Source organism: Eulemur rufifrons, chromosome 30 (assembly GCF_041146395.1).
Source record: "Eulemur rufifrons isolate Redbay chromosome 30, OSU_ERuf_1, whole genome shotgun sequence".
Lineage (NCBI taxonomy): Eukaryota > Metazoa > Chordata > Mammalia > Primates > Lemuridae > Eulemur > Eulemur rufifrons.
In genome coordinates, this window is record NC_091012.1 from 31,723,551 (window position 1) to 31,738,332 (window position 14,782).

The window sequence follows — 14,782 nt, forward strand, 5'->3', positions numbered from 1 at the left end:
TTAATACAGGAACTAAAAGTGAAAAGTATATATATATTTTTGAGACAGAGTCTCACTCTGTTGCCCAGGCTAGAGTGCCATGGCATTAGCCTAGCTCACAGCAACCTCAAACTCCTGGGCTCAAGCAATCCTCCTGCCTCAGCCTCCCGAGTAGCTGGGACTACAGGCATGCGCCACCATGCCCAGCTAATTTTTTCTATATATAATTTTATTTGTCCATATAATTTCTTTCTATTTTTAGTAGAGGCACGGTCTCACTCTTGCTCAGGCTGGTCTCGAACTCCTGAGCTCAAACAATCCACCCGCCTCAGCCTCCTAGAGTGGTAGGATTACAGGCATGAGCCACTGCGCCCAGCCAAAAAGTATAATTTTTAAAATTTGGGAATACAATTGGTAATTATCTTAGCCCCATATTTATCTATTGCAGTAATTATTATAATAAATACATTAAATTGAAATGTGCTATTGAAAACATACTATGTAAATTATAATATCAGGATATTAGTCATCTACACATAAATACAATGACAGTAATCAACCAAAATGTTTTCTCATGTAGTATTATTTCAGTTTCATAAAATAGTCAAAATTTCATCAACAGTGTGTCAGCATCCTAAATAATTAGAATTTTTGTTTGTTTTATTTTGCTTTTTAAAATTTCACCTAAAGTTGGGCTTGCTTTCTTTAGATTCCTCAAGATCTTGGACCTTAACACTATGACCTGCCCTTAACTGATGATAATACTTTCTGACCAGAAAAAATTACTATGCTTGTCTTCCAAGCATAATATCCTTAGCAAATAGTAAGATGCATGGAGACAACAGCTCATACAAGAATTTACAAAAATGGTTGTTGGTTTTGGTTAGCATAATAATGAATTCTGAGTTATAATTTTAATAACAAAGATCCAAATAACAACCATTATCAGAAGGAGTACAGGATGTTGGAATTTGAATCAATTGTCTTCTTTGTAGTGATAAAATCAGAGCTCATCTCACATTGCCTGAATCCTTATTTCACATGAACTTTGGTATAATTAGTTAATATGCTTGGGCACAAAACTAAGAACAGGTAAAACCTTTGGCAAAATGTGGAGGAAATGGACAAATTCTTGTAAACACACAACCTCCCTAAGCTCAACCATGAGGAAATAGAATTCCTGAACAGACCGATATCAAGCACAGAAATTGGAACAGCAATAACAATATTCCAAAAAAAGTCCCAGACCAGAATTTTACCAAACCTACAATAAAGAACTCATACAGTATCTCAAAATTATAAAAGCCATATATGACTAAAACCCAGAGCCAACATCCTACTGAATGAGGAAAAGTTGAGAGTGTTTCCATTTAGAAATGGAAAAAGACAAGGATGACCACTGTCACTATTTCTATTCAACATAGTGCTGGAAGTCCTAGCCAGAGCAATCAGGCTAGAGAAGTAAATGAATGGTATCCAAATGTTGAACGTGAAGGTAAACTACTGCTCTTTGCTGATGATAGATTCTGTCAAGATATTGCTGGAATTGATAACTCAATGCAGCAAAGTGTCAGGTTACAAAATCAATGTACAAAATCAGTGTTATTCCTATATACCAACAATAGTCAAGCTGAGAATCAAATCAAAGACTCAGTAACTTTCACAATAGCTACAAAGAAAATAAAATACCTAGGAATATATTTAATCAAGGAGTTGAAATATCTGCACAAAGGGAACTACAAATCACTGAGGAAGCAAATTGCAGATGATGTAAACAAATGGACAAATATATCATGCTTGTGGATTGGCAGAATAAACATTGTTAAAATGTTGATTTACAGATTCAATGCAATCCCCATCAAAATACCAATGTAATTTTGCAAATCTAGAAAAAATAATTCTATGCTTGTTTGGAACCAGAACAGAGCCTGAGTAGGCAAAGTAACCTTAAGCAAAAGGAGCAAATCTGGAAGCACCATTTTACTAAACTTTAAACAATAGTACAAGGTGATAATAACCAAAACAGCTTGGTACTGGCACAAAAATAGAGGCATAGACAAATGGAACAGAAGAACTCAAATATGAAACCATCTACATATTGCCAACTGCTCTTTGACAAATTAGTAAGCAATATACACTGGGGATATACACACCTAATGGGTGTGATGCTCACTGTCTGGGGGATAGACACGCTTGAATCTCTGACTTCGGTGGGGCAAAGGCAATATATGTAACCTAAAAATTTGTACCCCTATTATATGCTGAAATAAAAATATTAATACACACATACACACTGGGTAAAATAATCCCTATTCAATAAATGGTGCTGAGAAAATTGGATAGCCACATGTGGAAGATTGAAACAGGATCCATATCTCTCACCAGTCACAAAAATTAATTGAAGGTAGATAACAGATTTAAATCTAAGACCTGAAACCATAAGAATTCTAGGAAAAAAATTTGGAAAAACTCTTCTAGATAGCAGCCCAGGCAAAGTATCTATGAAGAAGACCCCAAGGGCAATCACAGCAACAACAAAAATAAATAAATAAATGGGACTTGATTAAATTAAAGGCTTCTACACAGACAAGGAAATAATCAACAGAGCAAATAAACAGCCTACAGAATGGGAGAAAATATTCTCATGCTATACATCTAAAAAAGGGCTAATAATGAGAATCTACAAAGAGCTCAAGGAAATCAGCAAGAAAAAAATCCAATAACCCCACTAAAAAGTGGGCAAAAGATATGAGCAGAAGCTTTTCAAAAAAAGACTGAATAACGAACAATAAACATATGAAAAAAAATGCTTATCATCACAGAAATGCAAATCATAACCACAACGAGATATCACCTAACCTCAGTGAGAATGGCTTTTGTTAAAAAGTCCCAAAACAATAGATGTTGGCATGGATGCTGAAATACAGGAACACTTATAGACTATTGGTGGGACTCTAAACCAGTGCAACCTCTATAGAAGTAAGTATGGTGATTCCTCAAAGAACTAAAAGTAGACTTATCATTTGATCCAGCAATCCTACTACTGGATATTTACTCAAAGGGAAATAAAGTCATTTTATCAAAAAGACACTTGCACTAGATTGTTTATTTTAGCACAATTCATAATCACAAAGATGTGGGATCAACACAAGTGCTCATCAATTCATGATCAGATTAATAAAATGTGGTATATATGTACCATGGAGTAGTACTCAGCTCTAAAAAATGAATTAATACCTTTTGTAACACTCTGAATGGAACTGGAGACCATTCTCATATGTGAATTATCACAAGAATGAAAAAACAAACACGACATGTACTATTAAATTGGAACTAACCAATCAGCACTCATGTGCACAGATCGAAGTAAAACTCAATGGAAATTATACAAGTGGTATGGGGAAAGAGGGGATGGGTGAAATCATACCTAACAAGTACAATATACACTACCTGGGTGATGGGAACACATAACTTTGACTCAAACAGTATAAAAACAATCCATGTAACCAAAACATTTGTACCCCCATAATATCTTGACATGAAAAATAAAAAGAAAAGTTGTCTACTTATTTGAATAAATACTAAGGAAGACGATAGCTGGATTGCATGATAAGAACATGGTAAATTTGTAATGTATTGCCAAAATGTTTTCCAAAGTGACTGTATCATTTTACATTTCCATCAGTAAACAATGAGACTTAATATTGCTCCACATCCCCACCAGCACTTTTTCTTATCAATGTTTTGTATTTTGGGCATTATAATAGATATGTGGTGGTATCTCATTTTAATTTGCAATTGCCTAATGATACATGATGTAGAGTATTTTTTTCATATGCTTATTTGCCTTCTCTATATCTTCTTATGGAGGCTGTCTTTTCAGATTTTTTGCACATTTTTAAATTGTAGGTTTTTTTCTTATTATTAATTTTTACACATCAGATAAAGGACTGATAACAAGAATCTATTTAGAACTCAGGAAAATCAGTAAGAAAAAATCAAACAACCCTATCAAAAAGTGGGCAAAGGACATGAATAGAAATTTTTCAAAAGAAGATATAAAAATGGCTAACAAACAAATGAAAAAATGTTCAACATCTCTAACCATCAGGGAAATTCAAATCAAAACCACAATGAGATATCACTTAACTCCAGTGAGAATGGCCTTTATCAAAAAAAAAATTATTTTTTTTATCATTTTATTTCAAAATATTATAGGGGTACAAATGTTTTGGTTACATGCATTGATTTTGTTATGCTTGAGTCAGGGTTATAAGTATTCCCATCCCCCAGATAATGTTTATTGTACCCATTAGGTAGGTCTTTGCCTACTCCCTACTACCCCCTCCCCCCTACTTGATTTCCACTGAATTTTACCTCCTTTCTGGGCACATGGGTGCAGATCAGTTAGTTCCATTTTAATATAAAGTACATGTGGTATTTCTTATTCCATTCTTTAACTACTTCACTTAGGATAACGGTCTCCAGTTCTATTCAAATTATTGCAAAAGGCCTTAATTCATCCTTCTTCATGGCTGAGTAGTATTTCATAGTATATGTATACCACTTTTGCTAATCCACTCATGAATTGATGGGCACTTAGGTTGATTCTACATTTTTGTAGCTGTGAATTGTGCTGCAATAAACATTCAAGTGCAGGTGTCTTTTTGATAAAATGATTTCTTTTCCTCTGGATAAATACCCAGTAGTGGGATTGCTGGACCAAATGGTAGGTCTACTTTTAGTTCTTTGAGGAACCTCCATACTGTTTTCCATAGAGGTTGTACTAATTTTCAGTCCCAACACAGTGTATAAGCCTTCCTTTCTCTCTGCATCCACACCAGCATTTGTTTTTTTGGACTTTTTAATAAAAGCCATTCTATCAGGGGTAAGGTGATATCTCATTATGGTTTTAATTTGCATTTCCTAGATAATTAGTTGGACATTTTTTCATATGTTTATTGGCCATTTGTCTACCTTCTTTTGAAAAGCCTCTGTTCATGTTTTTTGCATACTTTTTAAAAGGGTTGTTTTTTCCTTGCTGAATTGCTTGAGTTCTTTGTAGATTCTGGTTATTAGCCCCTTATTGGATATATAGCTTGTGAATGTTTCCTCCAATTCTGTAGGTTGTCTATTTGCTCTGTTGATTATTTCCTTAGCTGTGCAGAAGCTTTTTAATTTGACCAGGTCCCATTTGTTTATTTTTTTTGTTGCTGTGATTGCCTTTGGGGTCTTCTTCACATTAATTTTTAAAAGTTATTTGTATATATTTGATAACAGTCCTTTATCAGATATATCATTTGTAAATATTTTCTTCAAAAAAATTTTTTTTGTTTTCTCAATGTCTACTTCATATTTATGATTTTCTGCTTCTACATAGTTTAGCTTAAACTTTGTTTTTTGTGTGGTGTTTTTGTTTTTTATTTCTTTTCTTTTCTTTTCTTTTCTTTTCTTTTTTTTTGAGACAGAGTCTTGCTCTGTTGCCCGGGCTAGAGTGAGTGCTGTGGCATCAGCCTAGCTCACAGCAACCTCAAACTCCTAGGCTCAAGCTATCCTACTGCCTCAGACTTCCAAGTAGCTGAGACTACAGGCATGCACCACCATGCCCAGCTAATTGTTTTTATTTCTTAAGTTAAAATTTGAAGTCATTGTTTTAAGATTTTTCTTCTTTTCTTATTTTTATCCTGTTTTATTGAGGTATAATAAACAAAAATTATATGTATTAAAAGTGCAAACATGGTGTTTTGATATACAAATACATTGTGAAATTGTTTTAAAAAATCAAGCTAATTAACATATCTACTACCTCACATACTTACCTTTTTGTGGTGAAAATACTTAATATCTTCTCTTTAATCAAATTTCAGTAACTAATGCCTTATTATTAATGATAGTCACCAGGCTTTACAAGACGTCTTCAGCACTTATTCATCTTATAGCTGAAAATTTCTTCTCCTTCACCAATATCTTTCCATTTATGCCCTCCCCCAGCCACTGGTAACCACTCTTCTACTCTCTGTTTCTATGACTTCACATTTTTAGGTTCCACATATACGTGACAATATGAAGTATTTGTCTTTTGATGTCTTGCTATAACTTAGCATAATGTTCTCCAGATTCATTCATGTTGCTGCATATGACACGATTTCCTACTTTGTTAAGGTTAAGTAGTATTACATTGTGGTTATATATAACCTTTTTTTATCCATTCACTTGTTGATGGATGCTTAGGTTGATTCCATTTCTTGGATATTGTGAATAATGCTCTATGAAATAGTGATTTTATTTCCTTTAGCTATATACCCAGAAGGATTGCTAGGTCATATGGTAGTTCTATTTTTACTTTTTGGAGGAACCTGCACTTTGTTTTCCATATGGCTATACCAATTAACATTTCCAACAATATATAAGGGTTTTATTTTCACAAAATCATCATAAACACTTGCTATCTCTGACTTTATGATAATAGCCATCTGAACACATGAGAAGTGCTATGAGATTGTGTTTTTGATTTACATTTCCATGATGTTGAATATTTTTTGTATACATGTAGGCCATTTTTATCTTTTCTTTGGAAAAATGTCCATTCAGGTCCTTTTCCCAGTTTTTAATTGGTTTATTTGTGACTTTTCTTCTATTGATTTATTTGAGTTCTTCATATATTTGGGATATTAACCCCTTAATCTGAAAATATTGCAAATATTTTCTTTCATTCTGCCAACTTCCTTTTCATTATACTAATTGTTTCCTTTGTTATGAAGAAACTTTTCAGTTTGATGTAGACCCATTTGTATATTTTTTCTTTTTTATATGCATGTGATGTAATATCTAAAAAGAATAAGATAATTGTGAAGAAGTTTTTTCATGTATTTTAATCTAGAAGTTTTACATTTTCAGGGCTTACATTTATTAATCTCTTTCAAGTTAATTTTTGTATATCATGTAAGACAGGGGTCTAGTTTCATTCTTTTGCATTTGGATGTCCAGTTTTCCCAACATCATTTATTGAAATAACCATCCTTTCCCCATTGTGCATTCTTGGTGCCTTGTGGAACATTACTTGACTGTGTATGCATGGGTTTACTTCTGGGCTTTTTACTCTCTTCCGTTGGTCTTTGTGTATGTGTGTCTGTGTGTATTTTCTTTATGTCTATATTCTATTAATTTCATTACTGTAGCTTTGTAATGTAGTTTTAAATCATGGAGTATGTTGTCTCCAGCTTTGTTTTTGTTTTTCATGATTGCTTTAGGTATTTAAGGACTAATAATTTAAACAAATATAATTGCTTTTCTAAATTTCATTGGAATTTTGATAGGGATTTCAATTAATTTGTAAATTGCTTTGATAGTATGGGCATTTTGATGATATTGATAATTTGAAACCATGAAAATGAGATATCTTTCCATTTATTTGTGTCTTCTTCAATTTCTTTCAATGTTTAATAGTCTCAATATCCAAATTTTTCACCTCCTTGGATAAATTTATTATTATATATATTTTAATGTTATCATAAATGTAATTGTTTCTTAATTTCTTTTTTGGTAAGTTTGTTGATAGTATATAAAAGCATAAGGGCACACCTCTAGCCCTGGCTTTGGTGAGACAAAGGCATTACTTGTAAACAAAATGTTTGTACACCCATAATATTCTGAAATAAAAAAAATAAAAATAAAATAAAGTTATTATGCAGCATTTAAAAACATAACTAATTTTTGTATGATTTTGTATTTTTGTTGTATTTTTATTGATTTTGTATCCTGAATATTTATTGCATTTATTTATTCTAACAGTTTTTGTTAGGATTTTCTATTTATAAGGTCATGTTGTCTGCAAACCTAGAAAATTTTACTTTGTCATTTTTTATTTGGATATCTTTTATTTGATTTCTTTCTTAATTGCTGTGGCTAGGACTTCCAGTATTATGTTAAATAGAAGTGGTCAGATTTGACATCCTTGTTTTGTTCCTGATCTTCCACTGAAAGCTTAACGTTTCACTATTGAGTGTGATACTACCTATGGGTTTATCATATGGCCTTTATTATATTAAAAAATCTTTTATACATAAGTTTACGAGAGTTTTTATCACGAAAGTATGAAAAATTTTATCAATTTATTTTTGCATTGGTAATTTATTTAAGTAGCCATGTCATATGTAGGAGCAAAATAAACTTTCAATGTACAGATAGATCTTTTAGCAACTATACACTTCCCTGGTATTTCTCGAAACTTTTTATACTACTGTGAACTTTTTATTTACCTTTCTTTATCTCTGTATATATGATTTATTTAATATATTAATGTCATTCAAAATACAGTGTCAGGACATGATGCAGTTGAACATTCTAGTAATGTTTGTCATCAAGCACCTGTGCTCATATTAGACTGGTGGCACCCCACTACTGTTAGTGGTTCCTGGGATTAATGCCCAAGCAGTGCTAGTTATCTTCTGCATAGCTAGTGTAGAGAATTCCCAAACAGGCACCTTCCTGAGACTTTGCTTCCCATATTAACCCTTCATCACCTTACTGAAGGCAAATACTGCATGCCAGAATATACATAATGTATATATGTGCCTCCTTAAGTAGCTAAAAAGAATTTTTCACTTTTAATTACTGAATAATATATACATATTTATAGAAAAACATCTAATGACTAAAGTTGATCCATCTGGTCTTTGCCTTAATTGCTGTTTCATTTTTACTGCAAATATATATATCTTCAGGTAAAAGATATTAATCAAAAAATCCAAACCTATAAGTACCAAATGGTTTTAATTGATTTTGTCAAATGCTTTTTATGAGTTGATCAAGATGCTCACATGGTATTTTTCTTTCATTCTGTCAATATAGTGTATCATATTTACTGATATTAATATCTTGATTTATCCTTGCTTCCAAGGGATAAATCCCACCTGATCATGGTGTATGATCCTTTTCATGTGCTGTTGAATGTGGCTTCCTAGTATATTGCTGAGAATTTTTACATCTATGTTCATTAGAGATATTGGCCTGCCATTTTCTTTTCTTGTAATATCCTTGTCTGGCTTTGATATCAGGGTAACATTGGCCTTGTAAAATTAAGTTTAGAAGTAATCCCTACTCTTCAATTATTTCAAAGAGTTTGAGAAAGATTGATATTAGTTCTTTTATAAAGGTTTGGTAGGACAGAGGCAAGATGACTGACTAGAAGCAACTGGCATGTACTCCATCCTCAGAGAAGAACCTTGAGCAGCCCCCAGACCCAGACCCAGGGAAGGAGTAAGTAGGAGACTCTTGGGGCTCCACATTTCTACCTCAGACCTTTACAATTTTAGCTACAGAAAAGCTCCTCATCCCTCTCCTCTCCCCAGGCCTCCAAACTGGCATAGGGAGCTGCCTGGAGATCATGCAGAGGCACTGCTCAAACTAACATGGTGTTCCCCAAGCTTCTTAACTCTAGTCACCAGCGGCATGGAGTCATTCTCAGAGCCCTTCCTCCAAGGCTCTAAGCCATACTCTGAGGTTGCTGCTGCTACTGCAGGCTGCCAGGCTGGGGATGGAGATGGGAACCTAGGTTCTCTCACATGCCACAAAGTCAAGTTCTGCTGCCACAACTGTGGGCTACTGTGGGATCAATTGTTGTTTGGACCACATGTCCTATGCCTCCTGGCTTTCCCCCAAGCTGACTGCCTGGCTACTGACATGAAGAGGGTCACACCCCTCCAAGTAGCTGGTCAGCAGCACAACTGCCATTGACCTGTCTGAATGTTCTGTGGGCAGCCTGAGACTAGCATCCTTCTTCTTATCACAGTCAGTGCTTATACGCAGGGAGCCTGAGGACAGGTCGACTGGCACAGTCCCGTGCCCCCAAGACACAATCACATTGTTTAGGGGAATGAGAAGGAGATTTGATAACTGATCTAGAGTAGGGAAGGATCCCCCACAGGCGGAACTGAGAGGAGAGTATGGTGTGGGTTTGTGCTTTGGCACAAGTGGGGTTGCCTTCCCTTTACAGGAACAGCCAGGGAAGGATATGGCCTGATAACCCTGGTTTCTATCCAAGGCAGGGAGGCTCTTGGCCTTGGGTTGTTTTGGGACCTGATTGCAGACTGCTTGAGCATTTCCTAGCTGGTTTGGCCTCCTTCTGGGTAGGCAGATGCTGGATGGAGATCTACCAGATCAAGGGAGTGGGAGCTGAATGTTCCCCACTACTGCATGCTGGGCTGTGGATTCTGGAATGCCCCTCCCAACCATGCATGTTCTGTGGAATGATGGAAGCACCTCCACTTCTTCCTAGAAACTTGACCCAGTAGCCTAGGAAACCCCCAACCCCGATTAGAGCAGTGCCTGTGTCTGCCTTTGGGGAGTCTAGGTACAGGCTTGTTCAACCATACCCCACACAGATTTGTACCCCGCATCTGCCCTGGTGGTGACAGAACAAAGGGCAGAAAGCACTGGAAGTTGCAATGCTTGGGATGTCACTGGGATGTTCATCACTTGGGATGTCCAAATCCTTCTACTGGTTAATTAGGGACAAGCATAAATTCCACAAACACCATGATGGTTGGCTCTCTCCTGCAAGTGCCACCTACTGGCAAGGAGGTCAACTTGTGCAATCCATTATAACATTTGCTGACACAGTTGTACAGCGGTTGGCCAACTCTTAACTGCAAGCACTAGCTACTGGCTTGGAGTCCTGACTGGATATCTTGATATAATTCATGCTCTTAGAAGTGCACAGTGCTGGTGAATGAGATAAGCTTGCAGAAATCTTCATCTCCCCTTTTTGACAGAAGTCAAGAAAACTGCCCACACACCTAGTGTATCACCACTACAACACACAAATAAGTAGCATTTGAGAAAACCACCACACCGAGGTTATCTATAACCAAGGAATTCATTCATAGCTTTGACCCCCTAAAAGTGCACGTGAAGAAAGCCAGAGTACACTACCCAACGTATGCTACAGTAACATCCTTAAGAGAGAAAAATAAGTACCTTCTAAACAAAAGTAAACTGAAAAATAAAAAGTAAAAGCTTCTCCAGATAAAAAGGAATCAGTGTCAGAACTCTGGCAATATGGAAAAACAAAATGCAAATACCCCTCCTCCAAAGGATTACACCAGCTCTCTATAATGGAAATTCTGAAATAATAAAGAAAGAATACAAATATGGATTGTAAGGCAGATCAAAGACATCCAAGAGAAAGTTGAAAACCAACACAAAGAAATCAGAAAAATAATTCAAGACATGAATGAAAAACATTACTAAAGAGATAAATATGTTAAAAAAACAGAACTTCTGGAAATAACAAATTCATTTATGGAATTACAAAATATAGCAGAAAGTTTTAACAATAGACTGCAACACACAGAAGAAAGAATTTCAGAGCTTGAAGTCACATCATCCAAATTAATCCACTTAGATAAAAATAAAGAACACAATAATTAAAAGAAAATGAACAGTCTTTGAGAAATATTGGTTTATGCAAAACATGCAAACCTAAGGATCACTGGTATTACTGAGGGAGAAGAAGAAAAAGAAAAAAAAGTGTAAAAAACATAATTGAGAGGAATAATTGAGGAAAATTTCCCTGGTCTTGATAAAAATTTAGATATCCAGATAAAAGAAGCTTAACAAACTCCTGGGAAATTCAACTAAAGAAGGATTTCACCAAGGCATGTGTTCATCAGACTATCTAAATTAAATATGAATTGCAGAAATTTAAGAGAAGGAAGACAAAAATGTCAAATCACTTATAAAGGAAATTCCATCAGACTAACAACAGATTACTCAGCAAAAACCCTACAAGCCAGAAGGAATAGGGGTCTTACTTTTAGTCTCGTTAAACAAAATAACTTTCAGCCAAGAATTTTGTATCCTGATAAACTAAGCTTCATAAGTGAAGGAGAAATAAATTTTTCTCACCCAAGCAAACAGTAAAGGAATTTGTCACCACTAGATCAGCCTTACAAGAAGTGCTCACAGAATTTCTAAATATCAAAATGAAAGATCAATACTCACCATTATAAAGACACATGAAAGTATAAAACTCACAGGGACCATTAAAGAGCAACACAATTGAAATACAAAGCCACTAGGTAAGAATCAACATTATGATAGAAACAGTACCTCACGTATCAATATTAGCATTAAGTGTAAATGTACTAAATGCCCTCACTTAAAAGATATAGATTGGCAGAATGTATCAAAAAAAAAAAAAAGCCAGAATCCAAATCTCTGCTGCCTCCAGAGACTCACTTAACTGGTAAAGATTTTAGTAGACTCAAGCTAAAGAGGCGGATAAAAAATATTACACTCAAATGGAAACCAAAAGTGTGCAGGAGTAGCTATACTTAGATTTAAAAAAACTTTAAATCAACAACAGTGAAAAAGGGCAAAAAGCTCAGACTCGGGGGGATGGGGGGGGCATGGGCAATATATATAACCTGAACTTTTGTACCCCCATAATAAGCTGAAATAAAAAAATAAAATAAATAAAAAATAACAAAAGAAAAGAATAATAGGAAAAAAAAACTTATAAATATTGAATTAGTTAGAAAAAAAAAGATAAATAGATCACTTCTACAAGATGTAACAATCCTAAATACACACACACACACACACACACACACACTTAGCACTAGAGAACACAGATTCATAAATAAAATACAACTAGACCTAAGAAAAGGGATGGACACCAAGACAATAATGCTGGGGAATGTCGACACTCTACTAACAGCACTAGACAGATCATTGAGGCAGGAAATCAACAAAGGAACATTGGACTTAAAGTGAACTCAAGAACAAATGGACCCAACAGACATTTTTTTTTATTTAAGCTCATTATGGGGGTACAAAAGTTCAGGTTATATATATTGCCCATGCCCCCCCATCCCCCTGAGTCTGAGCTTCAAGCGTGTCCATTCCCTAGACAGTGCACATCGCACTCATCATGTAGGTATGCACCCATCCCCTCCCCCCACCCCCATCCCCCCCAGTCAGAACTTCAAGCGTGTCCATTCCCCAGGCAGTGCGCATCGCACTCATCAAGTAGGTATACACCCATCCCTTCACTTCAGAATATACTTTCTTATTATGAGCACATGGAACATATTCCAAGATAGACTATATGTCAGGCCACATAACAAGTCTCAATAAATTTAAAAAAAAAATAGAAATCATATAAGGTACCTTCTCAGACAGCTATGAAATAAAACTAGAAGTCAACCATAAGAGGAACTCTCAAAACTATACAAGTACGTGGAAATAAAACACCTGCTCCTCAATGATCTTTGGATCAATGAAGAAATCAAGATAGAAATTTAAAATTTTTTTAAATGAATGACAATATTGACACAATGTACCAAAATCTCTGGGATATATCAAGAACAATGCTAAGAGGAAAGTTTTAACACTAAATGCCTACATCAAAAAGATACAAAATATCAAAAATTAACAACCTAATGTCATACCTCAAGGAACTAGGGAAACAAGAACAAACCAAACCCAAAGCTAGAAGAGGAAAAAAAATAACAAAGATCAGATCAGAACTAAATAAAATTGAGACAAAAAAAATACAAAGGATCAATGAAATGAAAAGTTTGTTCTTTGAAAAAATAAACAAAATAGAGCCTCTAAGATCAAAAATTTACTTCCAAGTCACAAGGGTGCTACAGGCATAGAGTAAACACTCTTTTTCCAAAAGGGAGAAATTGGCCAAAAGAGAGAGGAAGTAGGCCCCATACAAGTCTGAAATCCAACAAGGTATACAATAAATCTTAAAGTTCCACAATGATCTTTCTTGATTCCATGTTCTGCATTCTGGGTACACTTTTGTGAGTGAGGGACCCCTGAAGCCTCAGATGCCCCTGACCCTGTGCTAGGGGATCTTTGGGTGGGTGGAGTGGTAGATTGGTCCCCAGGCCACTGTTTGAAGCTCAGGCAGTGTGCTGAGTGAGTCCCTGTCTATTGAGGTGGGCATTACAAGAGATTGCTCTGCCTGGGCCTCCCCGTGGCAGTGGCAGTGGTTTCTGGGCAAGGCTATGGAGGCATTGGCTGTGGGTGTCAGGGCTGCAAGCATTCACTCCACCCAAGTCCAGGTATAATGGCCACATGGGGTGGGGGGAGGCAGCTCATGGCAAATGGGTCTGTGATGGTGCTTTGGACTGCAGACACGGCATTGTGCAGGGTGGTGGCCATGTTCCGCCAGGTGACCTGCAGGGCTACAAGAGTATGTTCTGCCTGGGCACACGGTGCATGCGGGGTGAATTCCACTGGGCTGCATTTGGGGCCAAGCATAGTTTTTTCCATTAATGTTATTAACTATTTTTGACACTTGAATAATTTGGAAATAAGAAGGCAATCTCAGAGATAGGCAATCTCAGAGATGAGGAAGAGCCATTTTTTTTTTTTACCTGAGATTGGGAATGCTAATCAATTTATCCTGAAGTCTTTGCTTTTAAAAAATATTTTCTCACATAAGCCACAGTAACTTTTATGAGGGAGTAAGTCTGTTAATGTCACTGATGATAATATAATAACATATCACCCATATTTAAAATTGGCATTCATTAATTATCACAAGTGCATAGACTCTTCTGGTGAGCTTCTCCTGCCATTAGTTCAATATTAAAATATTACAGTGGCATTGTTCTCCTTAATTTTTAATATCCATCTTCTTCCCTTTGCATTTTATGCCCATTTTCTCTATGATAAACACATCACTTTAACTCTTAAAGTTTATGCAGGCCTTGCATAAAAGTACCATCTACTGAATTCTACATAGTATAAATATAAAGCCCAACTGTTAGAAGATGCCTCT